The sequence below is a fragment of the Culex quinquefasciatus genome, chromosome 1, assembly GCF_015732765.1.
Source record: "Culex quinquefasciatus strain JHB chromosome 1, VPISU_Cqui_1.0_pri_paternal, whole genome shotgun sequence".
Taxonomy (NCBI): domain Eukaryota; kingdom Metazoa; phylum Arthropoda; class Insecta; order Diptera; family Culicidae; genus Culex; species Culex quinquefasciatus.
In genome coordinates, this window is record NC_051861.1 from 50,654,182 (window position 1) to 50,673,490 (window position 19,309).

The 19,309-nt window shown below is 35.6% G+C and overlaps 1 protein-coding gene and 1 long non-coding RNA gene across 4 annotated transcripts in view; one reads left to right on the top strand and one right to left on the bottom strand.

The window, feature by feature from the left end:
- Positions 1-19,309, top strand: part of LOC6035360 (leishmanolysin-like peptidase) — a 64,987-nt gene that overhangs the window by 11,564 nt on the left and 34,114 nt on the right. The window lies entirely within an intron of this gene.
- Positions 14,804-15,634, bottom strand: LOC119765163. Its single transcript, XR_005276533.1, has 3 exons — positions 15,281-15,634; positions 14,945-15,224; positions 14,804-14,887 (listed from the first exon to the last, which is right to left on the bottom strand). It is a non-coding gene; the product is annotated as an uncharacterized LOC119765163 (long non-coding RNA).

A 19,309-nucleotide genomic window follows, 5' to 3' on the forward strand; every position in this document is an offset into this window, starting at 1 on the left:
CAACATCCATCATAGTCAACGTTTTTGGTCAACCCTCGTGCAGTTGTGTTGACCAGCTTTTTCGCACTTGAGGATGATGTGGTGGGGGTCAGTCGGTCGATTGGAGGGAAACGGCACATTATTCGCCAGGTTCTTCACTACGTTCATGTAGATCACTCTGGTGTGTGCGCTGTTGTTCAGCTGTTAGCATATTAGCATAAACACAGCTGCTCTGGCGGCTGCATTGGGCAATGGGGACCATCCTACACGTCAGTCAGTCAGAGAGACCCCAATTGTCGAAATTGGCGCAAACTCGGACAATATGCCGGAGGAACATAAACTCTGAAAATGTGCTATTTCCGGATGATGCACACCACGTGACTTGTGATTCGTGGTGATGCAATGGAGTTTAGCGTGCGCGCGAAAGTTCAACGTCGCCCCTACATCTGCATCAGCAACACAGAACATATTTGTAAAAACCATTCACAATATTGTTTTAGAGTGTACCCCAAAGAGAAGGGAGTGTAGCGATCATCAATGGCTTGTATAATGTTGGTCATTCTACAACAGATCAGCTGGCGGTTTGTTCAATGTCAGTGGATACTTAAAAAGACCTATTTTTGTGATTTAATGTTCCGTAAACAAAGGTCGCACACGCGCCAACTAACATATTTTGCGTGTGCACAGGCACACGTAAATTGCTGGCACAGTAATCCGCACCATCATTTGGGTCTCCAGCAGACAGCGTTGTAATTTGATCGAGACTCAATTTTCTAGTATTACAAAGCGTTTCCATGCGAGGGCCCTCAATAACTCAACATCAGTGAATCCAGCATCCCCCCGTGAGACCTCTGTCATCTGCTGTAAACAACATCCCCATGCCGCTGTATTCCGCGAAACCGCAGTGCGTTGTGTCGTCTTTACCGGTAGACGAAAATTAGGATCAACCGAAGCATGACCTGGGGAGACAGTCGCAGACTTCCATATTTATCGATATGGTTCCACACGCGAGCGCGCACACGCCGTCACTTTCGCTTTCCGTTCATTGCCCACGCGTGTTATTGTACTTTAAGTGAATCACACCGGCATAAGATTCCTTTTTTGGAAAACTTTAAATAAAATTTGTACCGGCCTTATTGGGTTTGTATAGAAATTTTGAATTAATAATAACGGTGTGACGAGGACTACTGAAATTTATATTGCAACAAAAGGATTTAAAATCCATATAGGGCTGATCAACAGCTTCAACTGAAATTTTATTAAAAAACGTTGCTTAATCCACCTTTAGGTAGTTGGTGCCTTCCTCACATTTAAAAGGTGTTATCCAAAATATACACAAAAGAGTGGTGTTTTTCAGTGTTTTATCAGTTTGACTCATTATTCATACCAGTAGATTGGGTAATCAGATCTTCATATTGCAGAACACTTAAGTGCTTATAACTTTTGATAGGGCTATCAGATCTTCAATATTTTCGACGCGTTGGAAAGGTCTTTTGGTTAACAATCCAACGCGTCTATCGTTGCAACGATAGGCTGCATGAGAGATCCGGACAGGGCCGTAGCCAGGATTTTTGTTCGGGGGGGGCTTGGGTGCAAAAATTCAAGGAGTATAAAAATCAGCAAATCATTTATATCTTCACTTGGTTTGTGGTATAATTATTGAGATGAATTGTAAAATTTTAAAGTAATGTATGCAAAAAAGTTTTCGAAGATTTTCATATTAAGTTATCAATGTATTTATTGAAGAAACTCGTTCGTCATTTTTTTTCTTTATTTTAACAGCTAGTTTGTATTAAAGGAGTAGAGAAAGTGTTTTTTTTTTAACATTTTCTTGAATTGTTTAATTGTAATCCAATTTCGTGATAAACGTCGCTAAATTTAAAATATACTTAACTTGAATCAAATTTTTGTAAGCATAATTTTTTTTTAAAGAAATATCGATTTATCTAACCATAAGTATTATGTTTTCTGTATTTTATACTGAGAGAAATTTTTAACCGTCTGGATTTACATTTTCAGCTGTGTGATAATTGTGATGGTTTATCTAACATTTTTCATTTTTTCTAGCACAACATAAAACTCATAACTGGAATATTTGTTTTTCTTAAAATTTTATAAACAAACTTAAACAATGTTTTATTTTAATTGTTCTAAGCTATTGAAGCCATTTCATATTTTGCGAAGCTCCTGGTGCTCTCAAAAATAAATAATTTTAATGAAATACAAAAAAATATAATCGTTGAAATGTTAGCTTCTGAAGTGTCTCCATGGCAACAAAAAAAAATTACGTCGAATCTCAAGTTTACATCAACTGAGTTTACATGTGATTCATTTTTTCCGTGTCGAGTAAATTCACATTTTTTTTCTGTGTAGGCCTATAATAAATATATATTTGAAGAAAAAAAAATCAGTGCCTGTGTTTAATTTTAATGTGTTAAAAAATTAAGATAAAATGTATTGAATTAATTTTTAACGCCAAAATATTCACTGGAAGAGTTGTTAATAATGCATATGTAACCATTTTTAAATGCATATGAAACCGTTAAAATTTTCCTCGATTGCATCAAACATTAAAACGAATCATGTTTAACTTTAATATTCTAACTAAACGCCATTTTCAAATTCATTACTCATTGTATTCTGAAAATTGGTCCAGAATTTGAGCAAAAAAAAAACTTTAAAACATGACAAAAAAATTTAATCAGATCTCAATTCTAAAGATAATGTTTTAATAAAATTTTAATCTATATACATGTTTAATAATTTAGGATTGTAACCATTTATTAAAATCGATGTTTGTTCAAGCAATATCTTGACTCTAGGAACAAAATCCTGCACATTTTATGGTTTAGAAATTTTATATTTACGAAACCTTGCTAAATTAAAAATAAAGAAAACTTTATGTAAAAAATCATAAATTGATTAGTTTTATCCTGTAAATCTAATCTAAGTCTGCACTTGAATTACCAATATTCGAAGCATCAAAAAAATAAGATTATTAAAACATAATTTATTGAAATGATTGAAAATTATTTTTTGAATATCTTCATTTAAAAATGATAAAAAATGTTTTTTTTTATTATTTAAGGATTTTTTTAGTTGTAATTATTTTATATTTTTTTATGTATTTGATTTTTTTCATTTTTGGAATTTCTGATTTTTTTGAAATTATCATGTGTAATTATTATCTTAATTTTTTTTTTAAAGTAAAGAATACTTTATGTAAGAATTCTTAAATCAATTACATTTTTCCTGTAAATCAAATCTTAGTCTGAATTTTGCTACAAGAACTATATTTTCCTTCAAACGAAAATTTTAAAAAATGTCCTGTAGTACGGAGACTCTTAAAACTCCATACAAAAAAATCTCAAGGAACGGTCAAGAAAAGGTTTACGAAAAGACTTCTCTTAAGCGGTACGCAGCTGAAAAGGAACAGAAACAAAAAGCGTCGTTTGATATTTCTTCGGGAGCAATATGTGTTGAAGAGATTTTGATTTGTTTATTTGGATGCGACTGAAAATAACGTTTGAAAATAATGTATTCGCTTAAATAATATTGAAGAATTGCCTCATGAAGCTGACTTTCAAAACGCTGAATCTTAAAATGCTGAAATAAGGGAAAAGCCATTACAAAAATCACTTAATTTTCTGGTAAATATAAATTAATTTAGGAATACTAGAATTCAAACATAAAAATATTTAAAGCATCCAAAATTAAGATTGAAAAACATAATTTATTGGATTTTGAATAACTTAATTTTAAAATGATATTTTTTTAGTTTAGGATTTCTTAAGTATCAATTATTTTATTAATTTTTCAGTTTTAGATTTTTAATTTTTGGAATTTCAGATTTTTGATATTATTCTGTTGAATTGTTATCTTAAATTTTTATGTTTTTATTATTTTTATTTTTGATTTCTGTCATTTCTTTGTCTTATACCAAAAAAATTTAAATCAAAAATTATGAAAATTTAGAAATTTGAGAGTGTAAAATTTTTAAATCTTCAATAAGCCGTTGCGAATATTATTCTGAAGTTTATGTCACTAAACTCTGACCAAAGTTGAGAGGGTTACAAATCAAAACTACAAACTATGGTTTTATTATTTTAAAAGTGTTCAAAATACACTTTAAATCAGTACAGTTGTTTTGCATCATTAGTTTTCAAAATATCTAGCTGATGGCGAAATCCTTTTTTCGTGAGAAAAAACTTTCCGCGGTTCCGCGACATGTTACAAAAATTCTAAATATTTTTAAACGAGCCCAAACATGTCGTATATGATTATCAAAGCAGGAAAAACATTTCAAATTTGTTTTCCGGACCGACCTGGTCGCTGGTCCTAAAAGACTTAATCGAAATAAGTTATTTCCATTAAAATTGTGAAGCTATTTTTTTTTTAAATATTGTAATTGCTCTCTGTTTTTTGGTCCATTTTGAAAAGGTGGCAACATAAACTTTGGAAAATATTTACAATTTATATTCAGAAATAAGAAATTATAAAAAAATAATAAAGAAATTTTAAAATTTTCAAAATGCAAATTCTAATCTGTAAAATCCAAAAAATAGAAATTAAATAGTTTAAAAATGAATTATTGATCAGAAATTATAAAATTTGAAAGTGATGTTTAATTAATTTAATTTCAGAGTTTTTGAATCCAAGCTTAATTTTTTTTTAACGTTTTGAATATTTTTATCATTTTATTTCTTCCTTTAAAAATCGCAAGCTCATGCACAAAGTGAAAATTAGTTGATAATAAGTATTCACTTAGTTGATCTTCCGATTTTTGATATATTAAATAAAAATTGGAGATTGGCCACGGTGGAAACTAAAAATGTGACCAAAAGAAAGCATTTTGGACGAGTGGTTTCGGAAAAAAGGTTTACGAAAAAGTAATAAAAAAATACACACAGATATTTCTCAAGCATTTTTCTCTAAGGTCTTAGATATGTAACTAACCATATTCTTAAAACCAAAACGGTAAAATTAGAATTGTATTTCTGATAATAGTCAAAATTCACTCAAATGTTTTTCATATTAAATGCTTTCGTTTTTGAAAACAAAATCTAAATATTTTTGAGAAATTATGATAAATTTTGAAAATGTAGAGAAAAACATGTATTAACAGTTTAAAAGTTTTAATGCAAATAAAGGAGGGCTATTAATTTTACAATCCAAATTCGACTAGCCGAAGCCTCGAAGATCCAAAGTTTCGATTATCCGAAGTTCGAAGGACTTCGGATAACCGAATCAGGAACAAATGAAATCGGCATGTTTTATTTGCTTGTTTTTAACATCAAATTCGGCATCTGTTTTTTTAATGGTCCAATACACCAAGTTTTTGCTTTTGGGTGTTTTTAATACCCTGACGGTTTCAAAAGCACCCAAAAGCAAAAACTGGAAATTTGGTTTATTAGACCTTTAAAAAAAACACCAGAAATATTTCTTGACCTCCATTTTGACCGCCACATTGAATCCAAAAATTCTAAATTATTTTATGGTTCTTCAGGGGTCATACTTAAGTTCTACAATCAATAATAAGACAACAAGATCTAAGGATTTTTGCTGTCCCTATTCAGACTGTAGTCCCGATTCGCCCCAGATGACGGTAATTATTTCTATGTAGCCCTTAGAGCAGTCCGCTCGGAAATTGCTATTTTCGAAGGTTAATAACTTTTAGCAAAAACCCAAAAAATAAGGTGTCTTCGGGAAAGTTTTTCCAAATTTAAAGAAGATATTAGTTCTGAAAATTGATAAGAACTGGATAGTTATTGCGCCTTCCATTGGTCAAAAACTGAAACAGTTGCTTTTCTCCATACAATTTGACGATTTTGCCCAAACTTGGTGGTCAGTGGTCAGAAAAAGCTCAAATTTTGGAACTTTGGCTAGAGATGCGTAAATCTTTGATTTCAGGGGATAGCCCCAAGTAAGCCCAGATTTGGACCATCCTAAACAATGTAATGCTAAAACTACAAGATAAATGAGATGTTACTGAATGGAACAATGTTCAAATCTGCAGCTCAATTTTTAAATATCCAAATTTTGGATCCATAATCTACAAAAACTGAGCCCGGCAATGGACAGGCAAATTACTTAGTTTGATCAATCAATTCTTGATTCTCTATCTTACAAATTATTTCTGGGAAGAGAACACACAATCATTGGTTTAAGATTTTTTTAAGGTAGTTCAATTTTTTTAAAAAATTGGAAAAAATTTCGGGGGGGGGGCTGCAGCCCGGAAGCCCCCCCCCTGGCTACGGGCCTGGATCCGGACAACGTTTTCTTCAAAATATCTGAGATCCGGCCTCCAAAAAGTGCATAAATAACACTTAAGTGCATATAACTTTTGATAGGGTTGTCAGATCTTCAATATTTTGGACGCTTTGGAAAGGTCTTTCAAATGCCTTTCTGAAAATGTATAACATTACGGGTTTTCCTACAAAAACCATCCTTTTTACAATCTCCTGAACTTTTGTCAAAATCGTTTTTTTAGCATAACTTTTGAAGTACTTAACTTAACTGCATAATTTTTAATAGCGACTTATGGGACCCCAAGACGGATCAAATGAAGCCAAAACGGACAAAATCGGTTCAGCCAGTCTCGAGATAATCGAGTGACAATTTTTTGATCAACATCTAAACACACACACACATTCATTTGCTCAGAATTTGATTCTGAGTCGATAGGTTTACATAAAGGTGGGTCTAGGAGGTCTAATTGAGAAGTGATTTTATAGCCTTTCCTCAGTAAGGTGAGGAAGGCAAAAAGATAACTATTTAAATTTGTCTTTCGCAAAAAACTATTTTGAAACATTTTTCTACTGAAAATGCCTATAAATTGGAAGATATTTTTAAATTATGATCGAACTTGTTAACAGTAATTGAACCTTGTTTTTTTTTGTAATTAAAAGACGCAACTTTTGGTACCCAAACATGTAGGTATAGGTCATCGCTTAAATATTTTTTTTCTCGTTTTTGCCAATTTAGACAGTTTAGAATTTTCCTTTTATTTTTTCTCATTTGGGCTAATTATTCATATTTAAATTAAAAGTAAGCCTTAAAAATAGTGCGCGAGTATTTTATTCAAACTTTAGGAGTAATTTTCTTAAACTATGTTTTTTTTTGTGTAGTTTGTTCTTGTTTAGTCCGATTCAGCTTCTCCTTCTAATCACATGTTGAAAAATTTGTTGTGCTGACCTCGTAAACTATTTCCATACGGTTTTCGTCACTTGAAATTGCCATTGTTTCACCATCCATCACGCTCACTCATTCTAATCCACAAGGGTAAAAGGTATGCAGCTCTGCTGACTTTGCTATCACTTTGCGTTCGCTATTGTTTTGCTTTCTGCTTAAAACTGCTGCCACTATCCGTGCCTTGGATGGCTAAGATAAATAGACGATCGTATGGAGCGTGAAGTAAAACCGCGCAGCCTTTCCAAGCAATAGTTTTATGATGGGAGAAAATCAAAAGTGATTACCTCCGCAAACGTTAAATTTTGCCAGCTCAGGCAAGCGCCACATTAGCCCACACGTGGATGGATGGCTGGCTGGCAGGTATATTTCACCGAGTGATTTCTCCATTTATCGGCGATTGTTCGCTCATTGTTCCGCCGTCGTCGTTGGTCGTCACGGAGAAGGTGTGCTCTCTGCGTAAATCCATCCATCCAGTCTACAATAATTAATACGAAATGAAAAATATTTGCTGAAGGGTGATTGCTCACAAGCGTTTTGCTTCATTAGTGAAGGGTGCAATGAATACTCATGAATTTGTTTACACATCAACCACGAGTGCACTAGGGCTGCTCAGTGGAACTGTTTTTTATTAACTATAACGAAGTTTACCAAGAAGTTAACCTTCTGATGTCATGTTTTTTTAGTTGTTTCATATTTAACAACTTCTTTTCATGTGTTGTTTTACCGGATTGGTTCTATGCTCTTGCTTTTGTATCTGTAGTTAATGCATTTTGCTCGTATTCCATTGATTTTTGTTTGTTTTGAATAAGTGTTGTGATTTTTATAATTCACATAAAACATAATACGTAACCGTGAGGAGTTTTTATATAAGTTTTATTTTAAGCAAATTGAAATATTCTTGGCAAGCGAGCAATTAAGATACGAATGAGCAGTTTTTTGTTGCGGTTTTGTTTAATTTCCCGAAATTTTCGATCGTAAAAGCGTTCTCGAATCATAGCACAAATTCATGAAAATAAGCAGAGTAGAGAGGATTAAATTTAACTTTTTGCCTGTCATTACATCGTCTGCTGTGTGCTATCTTGTGACATAGACCATTTTTGTCGAGAATGAGTTAACGATGACGTTTTGCTATACTTAACAAACACTACAAAGATGCTTTTACCAAATTTTGGGAACTCGCTTCCGTTCCCCGGATATTGCAATACACACTTGTGACATAGACTAATTAATCATAAAAATGATCATGCACACTTGTGAGGTGACACATGTTGTGTAAAATTTTTCTTGTTTTTCACAAATTTCACAAATGTGTATCAATTTTCTAAAGGCAACGCCATCTTTTGTTTTTGAAAATATACTGATTAAGTCGGTCAAACTATTGATTTGAGCCTAATTCAGTTGGTATGGGAATTCTGAGCACACTTGTGACACGTAGTACAATTTTACTTTCGAAACACACTTGTGACACGTGCTTTTCAGATTTTTGTTTATATAATTTACTGTATCTTTTAACTGGTGTAACCAAATTAGTTGAAACTTGGAGCGTTTGTTAAGCGATAGTATACGAACCGATTGCTTCAAAAAGTTTAACTCCATCCTTCGTAGTATTGAAAATATTTACCATCAAACATTAAAAATAAATTTTCTTGAATAGTACTATTTGGTCGTTGTCACAAGATAGCACAAAACAGATTTTTTTTTTTTTAATTTGAGGTTAAGTAAGGAGGCTTAATAAACAAAATTTATGATTTTTTGATTAATCTTTATTTGAAGTATTTTTTTGCAAAATATAAATTTTCATTCTCTCCTAAACCAATTTTGCAAACTACTTACTTTGCCGGTCATTCTCGAACGACGAAATAGCCTTCTTTTCGCTACCAAAAATAACATGCAAACAAATGCTGCAAAATTCTACCTTTCTACTTTTGGAATTCTAAAAAATGTGTTTGGAACTCATTGCAAAACTTGTTCTTTTGTTGGATAAATGTACGACTGAAAAATGTAACTTGTTGCATAAACTACTATTTCGCTATCGAAATTTCTTCACCCGCGAAATAGAGAGGAAGCGAAAAACGTAAAAGAGAATCGTTCTCGAACTTATTAATGAAAATCAGTAGAAGTTTTTTTTGTGAATCTCATTGTTAGTACCATTTAAATTACTTTATTTCGTTTACAAACATTTTTCAAATACGAAAAGAGACAGGTCATTTTTCGACGTGGTACGTTTCTTTTGGTAATGTTAGTAGTGAAGATTTTTTGAGTTTCTTTACACTGAGCTTCTATGCGCGAGGGAGGAGAGCCAAGTTCTCTACCGATTTTTTTATTATCTTGACCAGCGTTTAAAGATTTTCTTTTGATGAAGATGTTTCCATTGCATGGTTCTTAGTATAAGATTGTCCTCAAAATTCTAAAAAGTGATCCGAAAATGCTGAAAACTTTTCAGCATATCGGTGAAAATTCGTCTGATTGCCTAACTCGAATTCTAATCTGATCTTATCTAATCTAATCTAACACAAACGCAGCCAGTCCGATGAAAGCATGCTGGAAAGTCTTGTGATTAGATTACGCCCCAAGCACTTTTCTTGTCATTATTAATAATTGCAGTACATCCGAGAACACCCGAAAATGCATTGCAAAAATTAAAGCGGCCAGCCCTACTACGTTGTGTTTACCGCAGAGAGGATTCTGTGAACGGATCACATTTCACAGAATCTACAGGGGAGGAAGGATGCGTGGACATACCGTACCATACGCTCCAGTTTACAGTTTCATATGTGTTTTGTATAATGTGTTAAGTGTAAAATATAGTGTGGTTATATAATCAATTAAATATAATATTGCAATATAATGATCATTTAATAAAATCCCTTTACCTATATATAATAACCACGCACCCAAGCACGCTGTTTGTGAAAAGAAATGAAAATGAGCATGCAAAAACAAGACAACGCGCCCCCGTGGTCAGCGCACTAATGATGCCATTATTTAATTATAATAACCACTCACCCAAGCACACCCCATGATTGCTTAACTCGAATTCTAAGATCAAGAATAAAGTTAAAACATGATTCTATTATCCCACCTTATTTTTAAACTTAGGTCAATTCGGAACTTATGTTCATCGAAACTTCGGATAATCTCGGTTTCGGTATCTAAAAGAATTGTGTAGATGCAGCAATATTGAAAACAGTTCTATGACAAATCGGAATGTCTCAGTTGTACGATTTCAGTGTTTGTTTATTCATGTTCGCTTCGTAATTTGCTTCACACGTCCAATAATGAGCATAATTATTTCAAAACGACGGCGGCCTCCACCGAGATTGCCGTGGCAAATTTCTTAATTGCTCACGCGCTAACGCACACAATCCGTTGTCGGCATCACTTTGCGTCGTCGCGATTATTTGAAACCAATAAACAATCAATTTTTCAATTGTTATATCTCAAGCGGATTAGCTTCACCTTCTATCATCTACTGTTCACTACTTTGAAGTAAATTTTCACGGTATCACAGCGTGAGAAAACAGCCGGCTTGAGAATCCGATGAATGAATCGCTTCGCGTGGCTGGCTAGGAATACATTAGAATTTTATCATGTTGCTTCAGTAAGGTACGGAGCCACTCCTTTTGCTGATCGATGGCATGTGCAGCCAACAACGGCAACAAGTGTACTTTAGCTCAAGTGCGCCATTAAACCGGTTCGGGGTACTCCCAATAGCATCACGCCACAGCAGGAAATCTTAGCTGTGGGTTCCTAGGACAGGCTGTAGTAGGTACAGTCTAGAAAACTTCTTTGTATCCGACTGATCTCGTTACCGAGATGACCTTCGGCATCTTTTTTGCTGGAGAATCGAACAGCAAAATGTATGCAAAGTCTGCTAGAGCGGCTTTTGGCAAAGTGTGAAATCTACATCAAAGCAGATCGTAGCGAAATGTGTTTTGGGTTGTAGATTCAATAACGTCGGGTTTACATGTACCGTCATCTGGGGTGAATTGGGACTACAGTCTGAATAGGGACAGCAGTGTTTAGAGCACTTAAAGGATTTAAATTTGGACATGGATGTACACATTATGTTGGTCTGAGTCTGTTCTATCCGAAACCAACCAGAAAAATCAAAATATTATGCTCAAACATGGTTAAAACCAGACATGCATCGGCACTATGAGCTCTTTTTAACGGCACTCAGCTTGTTATAGATGGGTTTCAAAATAATCTCTCAGGGTCTTCGGGAGCCTAAAAGACAAGCGTAATTAGCGTATTCTAATCACTGGCACAACATGCTGGGTATCTTCTATGTGAAATGCCAAACAAGTTCTTCTAAAAGAGGAGTTAGAGCGGATGCATGTATGGTTAAAACTGCTGTCCCAATTCGCCCCATGTGTCCCAATTCGCCCCAGTTGACGGATGATGATGATAAAAGATGATTTTAAAATAGCTTATAAAAAGATATGTCTGTTAAAGGTAACTTTGTATACATCGATAATGTTTTGACAATGCCAGTTTTTTTTATATTCCTGATCCACAAACTAAAGTAGTATCGGTTTGTTTCGGTTCGCAGATCTTTATTTGAACTCAGTCGTGTTATATCACTTTTCGTTACTCATAAAAAGGCTATGATTGAAAACTTCTACCAGAGACTGTAAATTGGTGAAGTCGTGCAGTAAGATACAAAAAGATAGCATGCTTTTGGGCTAGCCACAAATCGCCAAAATGCTCATGCCAACCCCAGATGAGAAACTTTGAAGTTCGAAGCTGCGCGAGGTCTGGTTGAAAATAGTTTTGCATTGGCTGTAACATATCAATCCGAGACGTGCGCCGACTACATTTCACATCGCTGAGACTGATGGATGCAGAACTCGGGATGGCTGGTGGTGTTGCATAATTTGTGAACTATACAACCAAATTGGCTGTTTGCTTGAACTAAAGAGATCCCGAAACGATGGACGGATTTAGTAATATTGCGGTCAGCATCGTGTCGAAGTGTTACAACAGGGAGAGTGCAGTTTTTGTCTAAGGTTTTGCCATAACAGAAATTCATTGACCTACCCAAACGTCGATTCAAGAAGGAACATTTAATTTTTTGACTATTGTTTTTTTCATACCTATGTAGATAAATTTACAGTTTATGTTCTACAAATATTTCTGTTTTTTTTTTGCAATTTATTAATATATGTTTTGATCTCTCTTCGTCACAGTCGGTCAGAGTCCAGAGACAGCTTTTTGCTTGATATTTGGTCAGCCTATTTTAGGAAGATTTGGGCATCAATTGGGCATCAACACGATCACCTAGCGACTTTCTTTTAGGGTTTCCTGTTTTGCTTTTGAGGCTGCTGTATACTTTATTTTAAATTCTCCTTATCACTGTTGTTTTTGAAATTTAAAGTGATTCGTATATTCGCACTCTTATTCACTATCCCTCTAAGAAAAAGATCCATTAAGGACCTAATAGACCGCTATTTTCGATAAAATTGCTTTAGATAACGAAGGAAAACTTTTTGCCTTGTTCTTGAATTTGTTAGAGTTGTTTTCAACTGCGAAAGTTGTTGTCTTATTTTTCATCCAATTCTCAAGCAATTTAAATGTAAAAAAATGTCGAATTTTGATGTAAATTAATTTTACTATCTTTAAACATACGAGAACTCCAAATGCTAATGCTAATGCCAATGCTTTAAACATACCCGCCCGGTGAAAAATGTAGAACGGGGTAGGACAGACTGTAAGACTACCATCTTGTCGGACGTGGTCATACCATCGCTCTACCATAGGACCACTATCGTGCTGTTTTGAAACAGTTTCGTTAGACAGTCTAGCTGCAAACTGTCAAAATAAGATTGACAGTGTACGTCCTACATCGTTATCTACATCGTTGTATTAGAGATCCTTAATAGCTCCCTAGGGAGACTGGTCGAAATGAATTTGACGTACCCAAACAGACACGAATTTGACGTATCCAAACGAGCATGTGCCTTTACGCCCAGCAAAACTTATCAGTGCTGCCAAGCTCAAAACATACGTTGCCAGATCGATTTAGCCAGCTTAGACCAGTCTCCCTACTTAGGGTCTCTACGTTGTATGGGATGTCAACAAAGTTATAATTGAAGTCCAGAAAAGATATTTTCAATAATAAATATACTTACTCATAAATTAAACATAAAGTTGTTTTCTGCAGGGTTTTCCATCAGCTTCTGCATGGACACGTTTTAAAACACTCTTTTTTTCAACTGTCAAAGAAAATGAGAGAAACCAGTCGAATAAAATTCGAAGAAGAACAAAGCATGCCATCTCTTTCACTCTAAGGGAATGAATACAAACGTCAAATCTGATCGATTTGATCGACGCTAGACAGTCGACATTGAGTTAACCACGGTTTTTTCTGAGTTCCATGAACTATATCAACTCAAACAAACTATTAATTATATCATTAGTGTTTTCTCTTCTAATCTGTATTTTTTTTTTCTATTTGCAGGTATTTAATGAATCAAATCTTCATCATAAAGGAGGGCCTCGTGGCGCGGTGGCTAGCGGTTTCGGCTTCGGCTGCCGATCCCTTAGTGCTATGGGCGAGGGTTCGATTCCCGCCTTATTCTTCTGGCCTTCTATCGGATGGGGAAGTAAAACGTCGGTCCATTTGCGTAAAAGAGGTTTTGGATGACTCACCATACATAACTTTCGGACGCCTAGAAATGAGCAGAAACTTTCAACAGAGACCACAAAAGATCCGGGGTCGTTAAAGTGGATTGCTTTGCTTTGCTTCATCATAACATCACCGGCAGACTTAAGTACACAGAAAAAAAAAATCGGGTAAATTTACATCATTTATGATGTACCAAAAGTGCACGTCATTAATGATGCGAATTTACATCTAATTTATTGTAAATTTAAATGTCATCCGATGTAAATGTGCCGAACAAACAGTCTTTTGAAAACATGTAAATTTCCGATGAAATATACGTAAATTTACCCAAGGTGAAATTTTTTTTACCCCGTTGAATCTAGGATTTGATGTAATTTTCAAAAGCATAGCGATTTTAATTTGCATCATAGAAACACAAGGTTACGGTATTGTATTGGATTAATTTAAACACAATCCAAAACAAAAGCGTGCAAAGTGCTTGTCAACAATACAAGTTAAAGCTTTTGAGAAACACACCAAAATCTAAATCCAACGGGATAAAATGTAAAGTGATAAAAGTTTCTTTTGCCCCTCAAACAAATGTGAGCTTACTCTAACTGAATAGTTTTTCGCATATCTATTATCAGAGTATTTATAAATAACAAACAGGGGAACAGCATGTAATTCCATCAGGCAGGTTGGCCTATCACTATTTTGACGTCCAATTACAGCAAAAAGGTGTTTTCAACTAAAATCGTGTAATAAAAAGCTCAGGGATTAAAAGTTTCGAAAAATAATTTGTTTGAATAGTGAAAAACAGCAAATTGAATGGAAATCGGAAAGAATCCTTACCCTGCAAACACATGCATGAACATTTCCCCTACTTCTTCAACTTACGGTTTAAATCGAAACGTCATCTGCTGACCGTAGTTCAACCTGGCAGGATTATCGTGGTGGCCATGCTGCCAACTTGTATCTAAATGAGCGTATGAGCGATGAGTCGTTTCCACGAGCTGTGAATGACAGTATCGTTCGATGCTGGCTCCGCTTCAACCTCTCGTTGCGTGGACGAAATCTTGGTAACGTCTTTGTATGTCTCCGGAGGTTCTAAAAAAAACAAATCCAAAGGTTAAAAATGTGCTAATGGAAGCCTGACAAACTTACCCCAAACTGTCAGAAAAGAACCGAGCTGCCGGTCAAATGGAAGCCTGCGGGTCGTAGTGCATGCGTTTTTGCTCCATTCCGGCCAATCGACTCAACTTATAATACCAGAAGGCACGTCTCGAACCGAAACAGGAACTGGCACGAAGATGGCCGGACCACTTCTCCAGAAGTTAATCGTAAGAAGTTCATAATTGCAAACTCTGGTAGGAACTTCCGTCGACGATTTACCCGACCATCCAACTAATGATTAATCTCGTCGATGACCTATTTCAATAAGCACCTGTAGAATTCAAGGATTAACAAAAAAAAACCGCTTACTCAAGCCAAACAATTTACCAAAAAAAAGTCGAAAATTAATTTCACAACTCTGTGATGTGTGAAAACGAAAGATACCGCAGGAGTAGGCACTTGTTTTTGTTTCTTACTCTTCCTTGGACAGCAACGCCTTGATTTTCCCTGGAATCGAGACCCCACACTATCCGGAATCAATTTTTAAGTTTCACGTGATAAATCCCAGTTTTTTCGTCTGCAGTACTGGCGTAAACAAAAACAAAACGCTCGACAAACTCGCGATCGCAGTAGGCAGCGCACAAAACTAAAAAAGGAAAACCAAAACAAATCCTACACCAAGTCATACACGCTGGAAGAGAAACGGGCGGATTTGTACACTGTCAAGAAGTTATTAATTTTTTATACACGTTTAAGCATTAAATTAAACTTTTTTATAGAGCTATCTAAGCCCGATCTCACACACACTAGCACACAATTTGTTTTGCTGGCCGGTACAAAATTTAACCTCACTTTTTTTCGTGTACGTACACTCAATTGATGTGTTTACATTGTTTCAATCAAAATTACAAAAGTGTTTCTAACTTAAACTTCAAATTTATTGATCTATAACAAACGTGTAATATTCGCTCGACCCACCCCACAGTGGCCGGTTACAGAACTATATTATCCAAGACATGAACCGTTCTTGTGCGTTACACGTTTCTGAAAGAATACCGAATAAGTGATGAGTTTAAACTAAGTTTAGTGAGAAATTTTTCCACAACGCGTCACAATTTTAATTAATTCTCCTGCAACGTGGCAAGTTTGTTTGTTTTCGTTTTTGAAGTTACATTTAGTTATGTTTATAGTTTTCAGTTCAAGCTGATTTTTCTTTTATAAATTCCTGCAAATAAGAACCGTTTTTGTAAATTTATAGTGACTAAAAAGAAATAAAAAGCTAAGCGTGCAATTTTTAGTAATTTCGATTCTTGGAAGATTTTTATACTTCTTAAAATAGATGCAATACTGACCTAAACTAAAACCAACAGCTTATGCTGGCCGAAAACAATGTGGACGCTATGTTCGAGTCAGTTTTCTGCAACTCCACGGCATTTCCGTGTTCGGTGAATCACTCTCGGGCACCGGTGTTCACCTGTTTGGAGTGTACCGTGACATTATCGATACGCGTGAGCGAGGACACCACCAAAAAGAATAAGAGCCCCTACTAAACATGCTGCATAAAAACTAGTTTTGGTCAAGCCACTACTAGCTGCTTCGCCAACACAATCCAGGTAATTGTCCACGAGAAGCTTAACAAGGACTCGTGTTCCAGCTGTCCGAAAACGTCCTCCAAGCCTGCCAGGACCCAAGAAAGTTCAAGTTTGACGGCTCAACTGCATTGCTTCTGGACTGAGGTATTCCCTGAAGTTACTCGTCGTCCCCCAAGACAACAACCATCGCAGAAAAGTCAAAATAACACTTGCTGGAAACCATTTCCACCTGGACAAAAATATTTGATGATTGAAACTGAATCAAATTAGTGTTTCCACATACCTGTTTTGGTGTTGATTCTTAACGATGGCACTTCCAAGTAATGCTAAAGACGTTTTTGGATCGGCAGCGAGTGGTCTCCCGTTGTAAACAAACCAACTTTAGCTAATAGAACCGGATCAGCAGCGAATGGACAACATCCTTAATCCCGGCGTTAAGAAACAAGCAAGTGCACTTCAGCTTCCGGAACCTATTTTGAAAAAGAATGGTGAGAATTTAATTTGTTTTCCGGCTTTATTTTTGACCATACCTTTTGAAATAAGCAGATCCAGAAACATTTCATGAAGACTTCTGGACTTGTGCTGACAAAGTTATTTCTGCAACATCCAAATCAAATTTTCACTTTCAATATCATTTTAACCATACCTATTTCTTCACCGATTTTCTCTTGTTCTCTGTTTCTTATTTCCTTCACATGCAATCGGAAATAGGAATCGGTTTCTGAACACCGACCAAAAGTGTCCCCACCATCGGTAAAGATTGCCAATTTTACCGTAACAGTGGTCCGCCGGAAAGAATCTTACATTTCCGAGCAACCGAACTGACCCGCGGCAGCACAAACTTGTTTTGATTTTGCTAATTGTCAAACACAAAAGCAAGGAAAATTTTGGGATTTTACACTATTTTAGCATTTACATGAAACGTTTTTAAATGTTTTTCACAGTTTACATGTTTTTCATCCATTCAAATTTGTAGATTTTCGCAAGCATTTTTTTCATTTACGTGTGATTCACCGGTTACATACAATCTAATTTTACATGATGGGTGTTTATGTGGCATTCAACCATTTACATCGGATTTCAAATTTACATGAAGCGAGTTTACGTCTAAAACAAGGTTTCCGTGTCGGGTAATTTTACACTTTTTTTTCTGTGTAGGCTCTAGTGTAAAGAGATATTAAGAGCAAGTCTGCCTGAAAATTTCGTTTTTTTAAACTAACATTTGGACCAAATATGAGCACTCTAGCTGAATGGAAAGTGGGATAGATCGGGACACAACGTTTGAATGTCTAAAACATCAAAAATCTAAAATAAAAAAGTTTTCCATCCATATTTCATCTCAATTCGACCTGGAGCTAATAGGGGACAATTGAGGCTATAAGACTAAGAACGGATCGGGTAAGGAATAGGCAGTTATTCAAATATAAAATAGAGACTTTTTCTAAAGATGAGTTTTTGCAATAACTGGCAATGGTCACTAGCAAACTCCATACTTATTAGGGTGGTTCATATTTGACTTTTAGCCGTCCATTGCCGGGCTGAATTGTATGGGAAGGAGTGCTTGACTGGATGAAAACTCGAGTAGCCCAAAGCAACTTGAATTTAAAGTGTAAATTAACGCACTCATCAAAAATTACTTGTATTGTTGAATAGTTTAGTTTAGTTTATTTTTACATAGAACCCAACACACTTTTGACTTTTATTAACAATACACAACATCGGTTAGTATGGTTTCTATATCCCCAAAGACTGATCACCGTTCACAGTTATGTCACCAGCAAAACTTCACACTCTGCCACACCTGCGTGAGAGCGATCCCGCCCCTGGTTCCATTTTATAACACCAGTAACTGCATCAAGGTCAACCGGTGCTGCCCGTCATGCGATAATGTTGGTTTCCCCTTAATCCACTCTAGAGGTAGCCAGCCACTGATAGCACGGATCCGCCGTCCGTATACAAATTGAATAATAACCGTGTTCATTTCACTTTTACTTTATGGCGTCGCGTCCGTCGTGGGGGCAGTACAGATCATGTCCCACAAGCCTTCTCCTTCCTCCCCTTGATTTCAACGTGAGGGTATAAAGTGTGCTGGATTGTGATTTAAATCAGGTCAAAAAGCAACGCACAGTTGCGTGGAATTAACGCAGACGAAAAAAAAAACATCAAGATTAAAACGTTCGAAGCTTTAAACTTATCGAAAATGGTAAAAAAAAGCGCGCCGAAAAAGAAAAGACACTAATAGTGACCAGTGTGATGCAGGGCATCGATTAGTATGCAAGATCCGCACGCATCGCAACGCCGCCGCGGCCAGATTATGTCAGCTTGAATATTTCTATCTGTGCCGGTGATAACTGTGGCCGGAATGCATAATCAGCGCCGTCGTCGCGCGAATGTTGACAATCTTCCTCACTCTAATAAAGTGTATGCTAATTAGTATTGCGAGGACGAGTGAACGTGCTGGGTGTGTGTAACGCCGTTTATTTTGGTTTGCTAACCGATGATATTTGGTGCGTGTTGATAGATTCTCAATGTTAAAGTGTTTGCCAAACACTCGAAATCAAACAAAATTTGTCCAAATATGTTTTTGTCGCGGCAATTTTAATACAATTAGTAGCTATTCGTCAAAAAGTTCAAGTTCACCTTAAAAACTGACAGAGGGAAATTTCATCAATCGATGTGTTTTCAATTTGTTCAATTTGTTTGCAAGCTTGAAAAGTAACTACATTTTAAGTGCGGTTAAAATGCTTTGTTTGGCTTTTGTTATGACTAACACCAAATTAAGTTAGTAAAATTATTCTCAAGTTCTTACAAATCACTGATCAAG